General features: G+C 39.9%; 1 long non-coding RNA gene across 1 annotated transcript; it reads left to right on the top strand.

Annotated features, from left to right (window-relative positions):
- Nucleotides 1–8,290: 8,290 nt before the first annotated feature.
- LOC137795624 (uncharacterized) lies at nucleotides 8,291–11,053 on the top strand. The gene is made up of 3 exons (XR_011078406.1): nucleotides 8,291–8,956; nucleotides 9,093–9,199; nucleotides 9,284–11,053. It is a non-coding gene; the product is annotated as an uncharacterized lncRNA (long non-coding RNA).
- The last annotated feature ends 5,119 nt before the right edge of the window (nucleotides 11,054–16,172 follow it).

Raw genomic sequence — 16,172 nt, 5'->3', positions numbered from 1 at the left:
AAGTGCTTTGTTGTTTCAAACTTCATAGACTGTAATAAGTCAAACAACTGTATTCTTTGATTCTGGGTTTTAGATACACACCTTAATATAATAGCAATAGGGATTATACTTGAAGTTGCTTTCACTGGATTTGACATTCAAATATATTTTTCCACATACACTAAAGTACATAAAGACCAAAGCAACATTTTTGCTATAACATTTGTGGTTTTAAAACAACAATGCCAAGGAAGGGTAAGAGGTCACAAGCTCAGTGTCTGCGCAGGCAGAGGTCCAAAGAGAATCACTGTGTAACAACTGATGAAGCACAATGTGTTGGTCCTCAGAGCAGTGTACAGGTAAAGATGTCTGCAGCGTCTCATGCTGGAAGTGTGAAACAGGGAGGTCAGCCTGATGCTGCATGTGTACCACCGGTTTCTTATGCAGATGCTGTAAAGAGAGGACACCACCATGATGATCCATGTGCGTCAGGGCCTTCTAATGTGAACCAGGTAAACTCCAGAGGTCAAAGTGATTCCTCATGTATACCACAGGTATCTTATCCAGATGCTGTGAAGAGAGGACTACACAGTGGTGATCCATGTGCAGCAGGACCTTCTAATGCAGACTTTGTAAACCTGGAAGATCAGCCTTCTGAACAACATGTCTGTGCATCCCGCAGCCAGGGTTCTAAGAAATACGGTGAATTCAGAAATAAGCAGTGCACCTGTAACTCACTAACCTTTCTTGCATTCCTTCATGAGAATGAAAACATCACCAGACCAGACCTCAACCTTGTTTTGGATAAAGGTAACACGATGTATCAAAAGATCAGGAAACGGGTTGAACACAACTTTTTGACTACAGATGAGCTCACTGATGAAGTTCCTGCACGCTGGTCTACACACTTTGCGGACATGACTCAACTTTCAAGGTATGGCACATTTGGAGAACCTTTAGCTTGTACTGTAGACAGTTTTCTGGACCTGGAGTCAGGACTGAGCTGCTTGTTGTCTGATGTGAAGTACGCTTTGCTGTTTATGAGAAATTTATGTATTGCAGTATTCAGAACCAGATCAGGCAGATATGGTTTCTTTGACCCGCACTCCAGATCGACCACAGGTTTGCCCAGACCACTCGGTTCACTCGCTTCTGGTACTGCTGTCATGGTGACTTTCTCACGTCTCAGTGATATGATTGACAGGCTCATGAAGTCCCACAGAATGATGGAAACACTGTCCTCCTGTAACTATGAGTTGAAGCCTGTTGACTTCTACAATGTGAACGCCGTCAACCTGAACGATGCTCTCCCAAACACAGATTGCAGACCTCCAGCTGTCGTTGTGGATGAACCTCCTCTGTTGGATGAAGCTACTCTAAAGAAAAACACAGCCACTGGTCAACCTGAGACCGTTTTACCTGAAGTGTCCCCTCAGACCACAGCTGTGAAACAGCCAGAGGTACTCAACACGTCATTGCCATCACATGATGCCCCTCTCAGCGAATCAGAGTTGATTGCTCAAGCGATAAACCCAGTTCTCAGTGATTCCACTGATAATATATTGACAGGCGTGTCCAGTGACATCACCTTCACATCATGTGTGAGACGAGAGTTCATCTTTCCTGATACCCAAAATGAACCAGAACCCACAACTGAATTGAGTTTCCTTCCATCAAATGATGCTTCTCTCAGTGAATCAAACAGTTCTTCTTCAATGATAAATACTGTTGCCAGTGATTTATCTGATCCTGTATTACACGGAATCTCCTGCAACTTGACAAAGCTTAGTCAACAGCGAAGGAAAAAAATGAAGCGAAGACTCCTGGTCTCAGCAAATCCTCCTCAAAGAAAAGAGAATCAGAAAAGTAAAGAAAGGGAAAAGTATGCATCAAGTAAAGCATATAGAGCAAAGAAAATTGTTAATGCGAGCAGGAAATATCAAAACGATCCAGAATTTAGACAAAATAAAAGAAATAATACAAGAGACAATCTTGACTTTCAGCAAAAACGGAAAGAGGCCATTTCCTTTCGTTACAGAAACAATGCTGTATTCAGACAAAAAAAGCAACAAATCTTGGTCTCTCGTTACAGAAACGATGCTGTATTCAGACAAAAAAAGCAACAAATCTTGGTCTCTCGTTACAGAAACGATGCTGAATTCAGACAGAAACAGAAACAAATCTTGGTCTCTCGTTACAGAAACGATGCTGAATTCAGACAGAAACAGAAACAAATCTTGGTCTCTCGTTACAGAAACGATGCTGTATTTAGACAGAAACAGAAACAAATCTTGGTCTCTCGTTACAGAAACGATGCTGAATTCAGACAGAAACAGAAACAAATCTTGGTCTCTCGTTACAGAAACGATGCTGCATTTAGAGGTAAACAAAAAGACTACTTTTCAGCCCGTTACCGAGGTAATGCTGATTTTAGGCAGAACAAAAATTTGTATTTCACTACTCTTTATAAAGACAGCATTGAGTTCAGACAGAAGCAGAGCGCTCGTATCACTCAGCGTTATGCTCATGACCAAGCATTTAGGTTACGTCACAAACAACTAATGAGACAACGAATGCAAGAAAGAAATAAAATCAATCCTACATTTAGGAGTATGCATAACATACGATGTGCCATGAAAATAAAAAGGAAATACAGATGGATAAATAGACAAACAGAAGAAAGTGACAACAGTTTGATCGAAGAGGCCATATCTGTTTTTAGATCACAAATAAAAGCCGGTCCCACTTATGTCTGCACCGTCTGTCATAAGGCGTCATTTCCAAACCAAGTGCGACCCTGTAAACGGTCAAACTTTGTAAAAAATCCAGTCATCGTTGCAGCGTGCCTAACAGGAAAGTACCTTCATGTTTGTGAGGATGAGTGTCGAAATGAACAACAGTGCAATGTGCCTGATGAGAGAAGGGAAGAGTGGATTTGTCACACCTGTTACAATCATCTTAAAGATGGAGCCATGCCAACACTTGCTGTAGCCAACAACTTGGAGCTTGCTGACATTCCACCTGAACTGTGTGACCTCAACATATTGGAGAGACATCTCATAGCTAAGTGCATAGCGTTTGCCAAAATTATTCCTCTTCCCAAAGGACGACAGAGATCCATACAAGGTAACGTGGTTTGTGTCCCGTCTGAGGTGCAGGAAACAGTGGAAGCCCTACCCAGACTGAGAAGTGAGTCTCAAGTGATGAGAGTAAAACTGAAGAGACGACTGTGTTACAAAGGTCATCAGCTGTTCCAGACTGTCACCTGGTCTAAACTCGTGCAGGCGCTGCATAAACTCAAACATATTCATCCACAATATCAGGACATAACCATCAGAGATGAGGCTGAGCTTTGTGACCCAACACTTCCTGACGACGACGATGATGATGATACATCCATGGATGAGGATGACTATGATGAAATGGATTTAATGGCCATTGACATGTGTGAGAAAAGTGCACTGTGTGATTCAGAAAATGAGACCGAAGGTGACCAGGATATAGACATGTCTTCTTGTGATGGTGAACAACCAGTGGAGCAAACAGATAATGCAGGACAGGAAGGTGACATGCCCAACGGTGGTTTTGCTCTTGAATCATGCCTTCAGCCATGTGATGTTTCAGAGGAGATATTATGTTTCAGTGAAGGAATCTACTCGGTTGCCCCAGCGGAAAGAAACAGTCCTGTTGGCTTCTTCAAAACCCCTAAACTTGAGGCGATGGCTTTCCCTGTGCAGTTCCCTACCGGCCAAAACACACTCGATGAAATGAGACCCATCAAAGTAACACCCAGCAGTTATTTCAAAGCGAGGCTTTTCTGTATTGATGACCGTTTTGCCAGAGATGCCAACTATTTGTTCTTTGCACAGTTTGTGACTGAAATCCACTTGGCCACATCCAGCATGTCAATACAGTTGAGGAAAGGAAAGCCTCTGACCAGAGATGGCCGAAAAATAACTTCTAGTATGCTGCAAAATAAACGGGAGGTCGAGAAGCTGGTGAGAAATAAAGATGCAGTCCGATTCATGCAACCGCTGAGAGGAACACCAGCTTATTGGGAGAAAACCACAAGAGATCTTTTTGCCATGATCAGACAGCTGGGAACTCCCACATTCTTCTGTACGTTTTCTGCAGCTGAGATGCGTTGGCCTGAAGTGATTGAAGCAATTCAAAGACAGCAAGGTAAGGAGGTCAATTTTGAAGGGCTCGACTGGTCAGCAAAGTGTGACGTACTGAGAAGCAACCCAGTGACAACAATGCGCATGTTTGATAAGCGCGTTGAGGCGTTATTCAGAGATTTGATCTTATCTCCTGCACAGCCTCTCGGCAACGTTGTTGACTTCTTTTACCGAGTTGAGTTTCAGCACAGAGGAAGCCCACACATTCACTGTCTCATATGGGTAGAAGGTGCACCCGTGTTTGAGGAGGACTCTGATCAGACTGTGACAGATTTTGTGTCCAAATACATCACAGCTCAGCTGCCTGACCCAGACTCACAACCGGAACTCTACAAGAAGGTCACGGAAGTACAAATGCACAGCAAAAACCACTCGAGGACATGTTTCAGAAGTGCCAGCTCTGGTTGCAGATTTGGATTTCCCAAGCCACCTGCCAGAAACACTTTCATAACTAGACCTGATGAGACCGTTGATCCACTCAAAGTGCAAACCGCAAAGGAAAAGCTGCAACCACTGAACTTGTTGCTGAATGAACCTGAAACGGCCTCACTTAGTTTGCAGCAGCTCCTCGCTAAATGCAACTTGACACTCGATGAGTATGAAAAATGCCTCAATATGATGAACAAATCCAGTGCGGTGATACTGAAACGTGAGCCAAAAGACTGCCGGGTAAATGGATATAATCCACATCTACTTAAAGCTTGGGATGCCAATATTGATGTAAGTTATATTCTCAATGCATATTCGTGCATCATGTATCTCACCAGCTACATAACCAAAAAAGAAGCTGGACTTTCAGAGTACCTCAAAACAGTCATCGCAAACTCCGCCAGAGACAACGTCAATGAATGTGATGAAATGAGGGAAATCATGCAGGCGTACTCTAAAAAGAGAGAGGTCAGTGCTCAGGAGTGTGTGACCCGAGCATGTGGCATTAACATGAAGAAGTGTTCACGTGGTGTCATATTCATACCGACAGATGACAACGCACTGAAAATGAGTCGTCCCATGTCTTACCTGGAGAACACAACATCAGAAAGTGTAAATGTGTGGATGACATCTTTGACTGACAAATACAAAGCCAGACCTGAAACACCAGAGTATGAGGAGATGTGTTTGGCGGATTTTGCAGCTACTTGCAGAATTGTCTACGGACAACAGAAAAAAGGCAAAGATGTGTTGCCCCTCCTCAATGAGATGGGATTCGTGCAAAAGCGGAAAAACGATAAGCCTGCAATCATCAGATTTTACCGCTGCTCACAGGAAAAGTACCCTGAGAAGTTCTATGGCACACTACTGAAACTGTACCTTCCTTTCCGGTCAGAGCAGGAACTGAAAAGACCCTATTGCCCCACGTACGAGTCCTTCTACAAAGATTGCTGGGTACAACTACGAGGTTCTGACCATCCCGAGTATGTCAGCCACATTGTGAAACAAAACAGAGATAAATATGAGAAAAACAGTGAAGAGATTGAGGATGCGGTCGAAGAATTTGAACAGAACAGAGGCGTGATTGATGAATGGTGTAATCTGGCTCCAGAATCTGAAGTGGTGAGGTTGGAATGTGTTGAAGAACTGGAGGCAAGACAGCCAGATCATGAAAATGTTCAAGAGAATGTCCCAGAATACAGTAATCAGGCTGATGCTGCAACGGAAGCCAGAGTCGTCAGAGAGCCCGCTGTAATAGACCCCACCCTGTTACGGCAGATGTATCAGAACCTGAACCAGAAACAAGCGTGTGTGTTCTATACAGTCAGAGACTGGTGTTTAAAGCGTGTCGGCGGGCCAAATCCCAAGCAGTTTTTCTTCTACATCAATGGTGGTGCTGGAACCGGAAAGTCACATCTCATCAAATGCATCTACTCTGAGGCATCTAAGATACTGAGCAAACTGCCGAGGCAGTCTGAGGAGGCCGACATCTCTAACCCCATTGTCCTGTTGACTGCTTTTACTGGAACTGCAGCCTTTAATATATCAGGCACAACACTGCACGCTCTGCTCAAGCTCCCACGAAGTCTGAAACCTCCATTTCAAGGACTTGGCAACAAACTGGATGAAGTCCGAGCAGAACTTGTAAATGCCGAAATCCTCATCATTGATGAAGTGTCCATGGTGTCAAAGCCCTTGTTTGCTTATGTGGATGCGAGACTGAAGCAGATCAAAGGCAGTCACAGACCCTTTGGAGGAATGTCAGTATTAGCTGTTGGAGACTTTTATCAACTACCGCCGGTGCGACAACCCAAGACCCTCTGCGTGTATGAACCATGTGAGATTGACCTATGGCAGGAAAACTTTCAGATGATCACTCTCACTGAGATTATGCGTCAGAAGGATGATGTTGCCTTTGCAGAGATGTTGAACCGGATCCGTGTGAAAGGAAAGTCAGATGAGTTGTCTGAAGCAGACAGAGCCTTATTGTCACAGACCATCACTGAACCTGCACTTTGTCCAGCTGATGTCCTGCACATCTTTGCAACTAATAAACAGGTTGATTCACACAACTCGGCAACATTAGCTCTGCTCCATTCTCATGTCACCAAGATTGATGCAGATGACTACAAGAAGGACCCACGAACTGGAAGAATGGCTCGACAAGACAAACCATACAAAGGAAACAGAAATGAGCTCCCAGATACACTAAACGTAGCTGATGGTGCTCGAGTCATGCTCACCAGAAACATAGACGTCTCTCAAGGATTGGTGAATGGATCGTTTGCTACTCTCGCCAGGATGATGACCTCAGAACAAAGTGGTGTTGCTCATGTCACTATGCTCGGACTCAAGATGGATGATGAAACCGCTGGAAGGAGTTACGGAAACGGACCACCAGGCAGACCCGACGATCTAGTGTACATCGAGAGAGCCGAGGAGAATCTGAAACAGAAAGGAGTGGTACGCAGACAGTTTCCTGTTCGACTTGCTTTTGCTTGTACAATACACAAGGTTCAAGGTATGACACGGGCGTCAGCTGTAGTCTCACTAAAGCACATTTTTGAACCTGGCATGGCTTATGTAGCTCTCAGTAGAGTGACCTCTCTCAGTGGACTGTACGTGCTGGATCTGGATGAGAGGAAAATCTATGCCAACCCAGAAATCACTGGAGCCCTCGAGACCATGAGACAAGTCAGCTTGGACGACATGATGCCTCTTCTTCGTATCCAACAGACATTGAGCAGACATGACACACTGACCATTGTTCACCATAACACAGAAGGTTTACCATCTCATGTCAATGACATCAGGAGTCATCATGAATTGTGTCTTACAGATGTTTTGTGTCTTACAGAAACTCACCTTCAAGGCTCCTTTGTTGCAGACAGTCTTCAGTTAGAGGGCTACAACATGTTCAAACGCAACAGACACGTTTCTTACACAAATGTTCCACAAATGGCCGGCAGAGGTGGTGGTGGAGTTGCTGTTTATGTGAAAAGTAATATTCAAGTGTGTGAAAAACAGTACCTACATAATGTAACTGACCTTGAGTTTGTGGTTTTAAAGGTTGAAGCCCCACTGAGTGCTCTGATTGCAGCTGTATACAGACCTCCAAACTACAGTGTGACATCATTCCTGTCAAACCTGGGGAGCCTTCTGGACTCATTGGAGATCATGGACTGTCAGCCCATCATTGTCTGTGGTGATTTCAACGAGAATCTCTTCTCCAACATTGGTAAGCCAATACTTAATCTGTTTCAGTCCAGGGGATACGCACAAGTCATCACTGCTGCAACCACGGAGAAGAACACACTGCTGGACCTCATCTTCATCTCCCAACCACAACGTTGTCTCCACTCTGGTGTGATGAAAACCTACTACAGCTATCACAACCCTGTCTACTGTGTCATGTCCTGGAGCAGTCCATAAATGTACCAGCTGAGTTTAAGAGAGAAAATATTAGGTCATGGGTAAGGTTTTTGGTAAGTACAATGGCAATTTGTTTGGTAATTTTAATTTTCACAGTACTGGATAATATTAGGGGTCATAGATGTCCATACACTTTCATAACCATCCACACACATACCTGCACAGCCTACCCGTATGTAACTATACATTTTTAGCAACATTTTCAACACATTTGGGCCTGTGCATTTATCAGGGAGGGTTTGGGTCAGGGTTGATAAATGCACAGGCCCAAACTGTTTCAATAGCTGTGTACAGCTTTGTACACAGTTGCTGACTATTAATGTATCAGAAGGTATGTGTTCTAGATTAACACATACTTTCTGATGTACCGATAGGTACCAGCTGAAACACCAAATTTCCACCCCATCCAATTTCACACTTTAGACTCTAGCAGGGCGGGTTGTTACTGTTACTCATATAAGTTTCCTTTCCCCTTTTTCCTGTTACTTCTGTAATGTCAAGTTTCCTTTTTTTAATGGACAGAAGACACCGTTCTTCTGTTTTCTCTGTAATGTTAAGTTTCCTTTTTTTAATGGACAGAAGACACCGTTCACAGCACTGTGAGGTTTAGACATGCTGCAACAGGCCAGAGACTGCAGCACCAAGTGTCAACAGAGGTCCCGTCACTTTTGGAACACGTAGAAACATGTTTAACTTGCTGCTTGTCACAGTCATTTTTTTAAAGCTGAGGATGAGAAAACACCTGCCTGCCTTTGCCTCACCTGCTGTTTGGCTCTGGGATACTTGATCAACTCATTACAAACAAGACATCATGCCACAACAAACCAGATGCTGCAGCACCACCTTAACGGTCCATCAACAGTGGAACCACCGGTGCCGGATCACAGAGTTCTCCTTCTCCCTTCCAGTGTCAAGGTTTCTTCACAGCAGAGCATAATGTATTGCTTTCTTATTTACTGTGCTTTACAATGTTTAGCTGTAAATGTATGTTCATTAATATATTCATTTTTTTAACAGTTATAAAAAACACTAATGTTATAGATCTTCCTCCACTGTCATCCCTCCACTTCGCAGTGAAGACACTGTGTAGAGAGCTAGACACATAAAAGAAGCTGAACATCATGCAGCCCTCCTAAACTTCTGTGAGAAATGGCTTGTTTTGCACTGCAGCAAAGTTTGAGGTATTTGATTATTGTGAATTATGTAACTTTTCAACATGTTTGGTTTCAGTCCTCAGTTTATTAAAATAACTTTTCTCTTGTCAGGACCAGCTCTATTGTCCGACCTCAACATCACCATCGGTGCATCCATTGCTGTGCTCAGTTCAGTTCAGCGGAGACGAACTACAGTTGATCCTGAAGCAAGTGATCAAGTGTACGGCTGCAGGGAACCAAGCTGCTGCAGATCAGGCATCACTGTCAATGTCACTGTCAATGTGAGCTATGTTGACAGTTTGGTTTGTGCCAAGAACAGACAGGTTTAACAACAGGGCCGCTATTTATTTTTTTGTTTGTTTGATCTCTACCTTCTTTATTTTATGTTTCATCACAATTTGTTTATTTGATTATATTTATTTAATCCTGTTTTTTTCATATTAATCAGTTTTCTAATGCATATATGATAGAGTAAGGATGGAAATATGTCAGTTAGTTCAATTGCTACATGTAACTAATAGCAAGAAGAAAGAACATATTTGTATCATAATGTTGTGATTCATTAGTATGGAGTTTCAGCTGGTAGGTATATTCAAGGTTTTTCACATGTGTATAGCTTCAGGGTAATCTAAGCCCTATTAAAAGTTGTTGTATGTGTAAACCCTGTGTTAACATGTCAAAGAGACAAGCTGAAGGTATTGTCTTCAGACTGGCGAGAACACACGACTTAGTTCAAAGATGTAATTGGAAAACAAATCTACCCAAGCTTGTCTTCTAACCTTGAGTCAAACTAGTGACTCTAATCTAATGTTCCTTAAAAGTAAGGATAACCCACGTTTCAGTGAGGCTCAGTACACAGAGCTTAATCTTGGGATAGTTGAAATTACAATATTGACATGACTGTAAGTCCAGGGCTGTCTTGAACTACTGGGAGTATCAACCTAAGTCTACAATGTGAAAAGCCTTTGATTGTAGGATTGTATAATATTGTAAACCATTGAAACTGTGATACATTTGTTTCCCAATATCAAACTAAAGGCCCAATGTACAGAAAGCTATCTATTAACAAATGTGCCACTCTATCAAATTTTCCCTTCTCTGAAATTCTTTCCCTTTTCTGGTTGGCCAAAGTGCATATGCTTTGAAATCTTTGGGCAAAATGAAACCCTAAGGCTTTTTTGCAGACAGGGTTTTCTTGTCTATTTCCATTTTGAATTCATTTAATTTAGGTTCAGTTTATTTCAATGTAATTTATTTCAGAATAATGCAGGTCGATAAACACGTTATCCTTACTTGGATAATAAAATATGCAAAACATTATTATTTTCTTTGACTTGGCCAGTAAGACAGTCTTTCCAATCTACAAAATATATATGCAATACATCAATAATTAAACAATTTATTAACATTTTCATATTCACTATTTGTTTCCTCTTTGAAATTTATTTATTTAATTTATTTTTATTAATTAATTTTTTTGTCGTATTCATGTAATATGCTGCAACTCTGTTACGTTGCTCATTCTGGTCACATGACATCTATTGCTTCTGTCCATCCTGGGAGAGGGATCCTCCTCTGTTGCTCTCCCTCAGGTTTCTTCCCCTTTTTTCCCTGTTAAAGAGTGAGGGGGGGAGTTTTTCCTGATCCGATGTGAGGTTCTGGGACAGGGATGTTATGTGTACAGATTGTAAAGCCCTCCGAGGCAAATCTTGTATTTGTGATTTTGGGCTATATCAAATAAACTGAATTGAAATATATGAATTTCTAATGATCTATGAACAATATATCAGTGTTGTCTGTAAGTTACAGTTTTTATATGATTTCTTCTAATTTATTGCTGTTGATACTAATGTACTGTGTTAATTACTTAAAAATTGTTGATTCATAAATGGTAATTTAAATGTAAACAAATTAAACATTCATAATGAAGTCATTGTCTGGTTCATTCTTGCAATAGCATTGCTGATGGAACTGTTTCTTCTAGTGTTCTTGTACTACACACTATGAAACTTCTTCTGCTGCTACTAAACTTTCAGCTGTTGAAACTACTACGTTTTTGTTATGACTATACTTCTACTACCTTTTCTACTACCTACTTTTCCGAATTGTACAGTTTAACAGATTTTCTTCCTGGATTGTAATTCATCTCTTGGATTGTTTAAAATGATGCCATTTAGCTTCCATCTTTTCCAGTGATACATTTTAACGACACAGTTATTTAGCAATTCAGTTTAATGCTTTTGGGCTTCAACACTTTTCATGAGGTAGTTTTCTAAATATGTTCATATATATTCCACTATTTTCATATATATTCAGCTGTTTTCATATATTCAGATTTTTTAAGCTTTATTCCACTATATTTCACTATGTTCAGCTAAATGTAGCAATTTATTTCAAATATTTTTCAGCTTTATGCTTCAGCTTTTTGCATTCCAACGCATTTTCCACAGGAAATGCAATTTTCTAGTTATTCTTCTATTTCTTCCGTACGTATTTTGGACTTCTTCAACTCCTTCATATTTTCAGCTACAGAAAAAAGTTCAATTATTCAAATATTCAGCTTCTTAAGCACACGTGTGCAACTTCCTTTTCAAATTTCAGACTTTTCAAATTTTTAAATTATTAAACTTTTTATGATTTTTTTTAAAATGGGACCCAATGGGGAAATCTTCAAATCATCTTCAACTTCAAACGTTTACAGGTTCTTCATACGTTCAGCTAGAGACACAATTTCAAATTTCAAATGTTGACAAAACGTTCAGCTATTATTCTACGCTTTTACATTTTTCATATTTTTTCAAATATTTAAATTATTAAACTTTTTATGAAAATAAAAATGAATGGTTTCCAATGGAAAAACGTTTTAAAATCCGCTTAAACTTCTTCAACTCCAAAAGCCTAAGGCTCTGCCATGCTTTCAGCTAGAGACACCATTCCAAGTTTAAAATGTTGCCAAAACTTTCAGCTATTACCGTATATCTCCACTTATTGATATATTTTATACTGTCATAATTGTCAGCGTTTTAGTTTTATGTTTTTTTGCCGCCTTTTCTCTCTTTTGTATGAGTGTGTGTTGCGGAGCTCAGAGCACGTGATGTCATGTTAGAGGGCAGACCCACGTCAGATCTTGAAGATTTTTTTTTTTTAAATTTGCCGTAAACTCCGTACCGTGTACTCTTTGGGCATAATTTATAGCTCAAAACGTTGGAAATCTTGTCTTCTGTCATAAACTGCGGTCGATAGGAATCCAACACATTCAGACGTCTCGTAATCGGACTGAATGTGAGAGCAAGTCCACCTCGCTCTGCCATCCGCTTCAATGTTAAATCTCCCTCCAAAGCCACGTCTCCCCTGAAGCTCGTACCTGATTTGTAAATCGCCCGTACAGACACATGTTTTATCGTACAGACTCGCCAGTCACAGTATCTGTTCATCAGGTCTTCCTAACGCTTCATATGCGATATCTAAGCAATTGGGGCTTTTTAAGTATGTTTTTTGGGTGATTTTTGGATAGGTGTTTCCCAGCATTGACTCCATGTAATCATCGGCAGTTAGTAATTGTAACTGCCGATGTTTGAATTCATCACCATGGCAACCTCTGACATGAGGGCAGTTCAACAGACACACAGACACTTACACACGCACACACACACAGGACTTCTCTCTCTGTCTCCCTCCCTCCCTTTCTCTATCTGTTCATATATATATTCCACTATTTTCATATATATTCAGCTGTTTTGTTATTTTCAAATATATTCAGCTTTTTTAAGCTTTATTCAACAATATTTCACTATGTTCAGTATTTAGATGATGCAGTTTTCCTTTCAACTTTTCCAATTATACATTTAAACAAGAAGGATTTTCAACAGTTCAGTTTAATGCTTTTGGGCTTCAACACTTTTCATCAGGTAGTTTTCTTTACATGTTCATATATATTCCACTATTTTCATATATATTCAGTTGTTTTGTTATTTTCAAATATATTCAGCTTTTTTAAAGCTTTTTTAAGCTTTATTCAACAAAATTTCACTATGTTCAGTAATTAGACGATGCAGTTTTCCTTTCAACTTTTCCAATTATACATTTAAACAAGAAGGATTTTCAACAGTTCAGTTTAATGCTTTTGGGCTTCAACACTTTTCATCAGGTAGTTTTCTTTACATGTTCATATATATTCCTCTATTTTCATATAGATTCGCCTGTTTTAATTGTAACTGCCGATGTTTGAATTCATCACCATGGCAACCCTTGGAATGAGGGCAGTTTAACAGACACTTAAGCTTTATTCAACTATATTTCACTATTTTCAGCTACATTCAGCAATTTCTTTCAAATATTTCAGCTTTATGCTTCAGCTTTTTGCATTCCAACGCATTTTCCACAGGAAATGCAATTTCTAGTTAAGTGTGGCTTCAGCCGCATGGGGTCATAGACCCCATGCTGGAAGCACACTTCATGTTCTCCTGCGGGCTTATTATTAGTTGGAATGCTTCGAGCATTCCAACTATTGTTCTTCGAATCTTTAAAAAACTTATTATTATTATTCTATTTCTTCCGTACGTATTTTGGACCTCTTCAGCTCCTTCATATTTTCAGCTACAGAAAAAAGTTCAATTATTCAAATATTCAGCTTCTTAAGCACACGTGTGCAACTTCCTTTTCAAATTTCAGACTTTTCAAATTTTTAAATTATTAAACTTTTTATGATTTTTTTTAAAATGGGACCCAATGGGGAAATCTTCAAATCATCTTCAACTTCAAACGTTTGCAGGTTCTTCATACGTTCAGCTAGAGACACAATTTCAAATTTCAAATGTTGACAAAACGTTCAGCTATTATTCTACGCTTTTACATTTTTCATATTTTTTCAAATATTTAAATTATTAAACTTTTTATAAAAATAAAAATGAATGGTTTCCAATGAAAAACGTTTTAAAACTTCTTCAGCTCCAAAAGCCTAAGGCTCTGCCATGCTTTCAGCTAGAGACACCATTCCAAGTTTAAAATGTTGCCAAAACTTTCAGCTATTACCGCATATCTCCACTTATTGATATATTTTATACTGTCATAATTGTCAGCGTTTTAGTTTTATGTTTTTTTGCCGCCTTTTCTCTCTTTTGCATGAGTGTGTGTTGCGGAGTTCAGAGCACGTGATGTCATGTTAGAGGGCAGACCCACGTCAGATCTTGAAGATTTTTTTTTTTTAAATTTGCCGTAAACTCCGTACTGTGTACTCTGTGGGCATAATTTATAGCTCAAAACGTTGGAAATCTTGTCTTCTGTCATAAACTGCGGTCGATAGGAATCCAACACATTCAGACGTCTCGTAATCGGACTGAATGTGAGAGAAAGTCCACCTCGCTCTGCCATCCGCCGCCATGTTAAATCTCCCTCCAAAGCCACGTCTCCCCTGAAGCTCGTACCTGATTTGTAAATCGCCCGTACAGACACATGTTTTATCGTACAGACTCGCCAGTCACAGTATCTGTTCATCAGGTCTTCCTAACGCTCAATATGCGATATCGAAGCAATAGTGGCTTTTAAAGTACCATTTTTTTTAAATAGTTTGAAAGGAGTTCCACAGTATTTAGGTCTATTAAGCTCAGCGTAAGGAAGTCCCTTTGAAGTCATCACCATGGCAACCTTTGATCTAACGACCCACAGGTGTTCTCGTTAGGGCAGTTTAACAGACACACAGACACTTACACACGCACACACAACACAGATGACTTCTGTCTCTCTGTCTGTTTGTCTCACACACACAGACACACAGACACACATACACACACACAAACAAACAAACACATACACAAACACACACACACACAAACAGAAACACACACACAAACAGACACACAAACACACACACACAAACAGACACATACACACACACACAGACACACACAAAGACGTTTACGTGTGTTTTATATTGTGTAGTTGTCAACACTGTGATCATTAATAAGGTCATATATTTCATATACGTTTGTGTGTGTTCAGGACGTTCAGTAGTTTATTTCCTTAAGTCCACAGTCCAGTCTGCCTCTAATCAGTCTGCTGGCGCTCATTTGGTCACCATGACGACGGCAGCACACAGGTGCTTCATATCAGCCAATCAGTTTAACACACAAACCAACTCAAGTGCTTTGGAGGAGAGACGGGCGTCAGAAACAAAAGCTATATATTGCGACGTCTTACGGCAGTAGTAGCCACACTTTCAAAATTTCTTGCGAAATTTTCTAGTTAGTTGGAATGCTGCAAGCATTCCAACTATTGTTCTTCAAATCTTTATTAAACTTTTTATTAGTTGGAATGCTGCAAGCATTCCAACTATTGTTCTTCAAATCTTTATTAGTTGGAATGCTGCAAGCATTCCAACTATTGTTCTTCAAATCTTTATTAAACTGTTTCTTCTTCTATTTCTTCCATCCGTATTTTGGACCGTAACTAGTCCTTCATATTTCCAGTTACAGAAAAAAGTTCAATTATTCAAATATTCAGCTAGTTAAGGAGACGATGGCTATGACTTTTCATATTTCTAACTTTTCAAATTTCCAAATTATTAAGCTTTTTATGTTTTTTTTTATAATGGGACCCAATGGGGAAATCTTCAAATCATCTCCAACTTCAAACGTTTACAGTTTCTTCATACGTTGAGCTTGAGACAATATTTAAAATTTCACATGTTGACAAAACCTTTAGCTATTAATCTACGCTTTTACATTTTTCATATTTTCTCAATTTTTAAAATTATTCAGCTTTTTATAAAAAAAAAATGAATGGTTTCCAATGAAGAACATCTTCAAATCCGCTTTCAACTCTTCAACTTCAAAAAGGGAAAGGCTCTGTCATGCCTTCAACTAGAGACACCATTCCACCTTTAAAATGTTGACAAAACGTTTAGCTGTTATTGTATTACTCATCTTTTTGATATCTCCTATAGTGTTTTAACTGTAGGCGTTTTCGTTTTATGTTTTTTCCGCACCTTTTCTGCCTTTCTCAT

This window comes from Clinocottus analis, unplaced genomic scaffold (genome assembly GCF_023055335.1).
Source record: "Clinocottus analis isolate CAN_PGR_092001 unplaced genomic scaffold, fCliAna1.0.p SCAF_29, whole genome shotgun sequence".
NCBI lineage: Eukaryota > Metazoa > Chordata > Actinopteri > Perciformes > Cottidae > Clinocottus > Clinocottus analis.
This window is presented reverse-complemented; position numbering and strand designations above follow the sequence as displayed.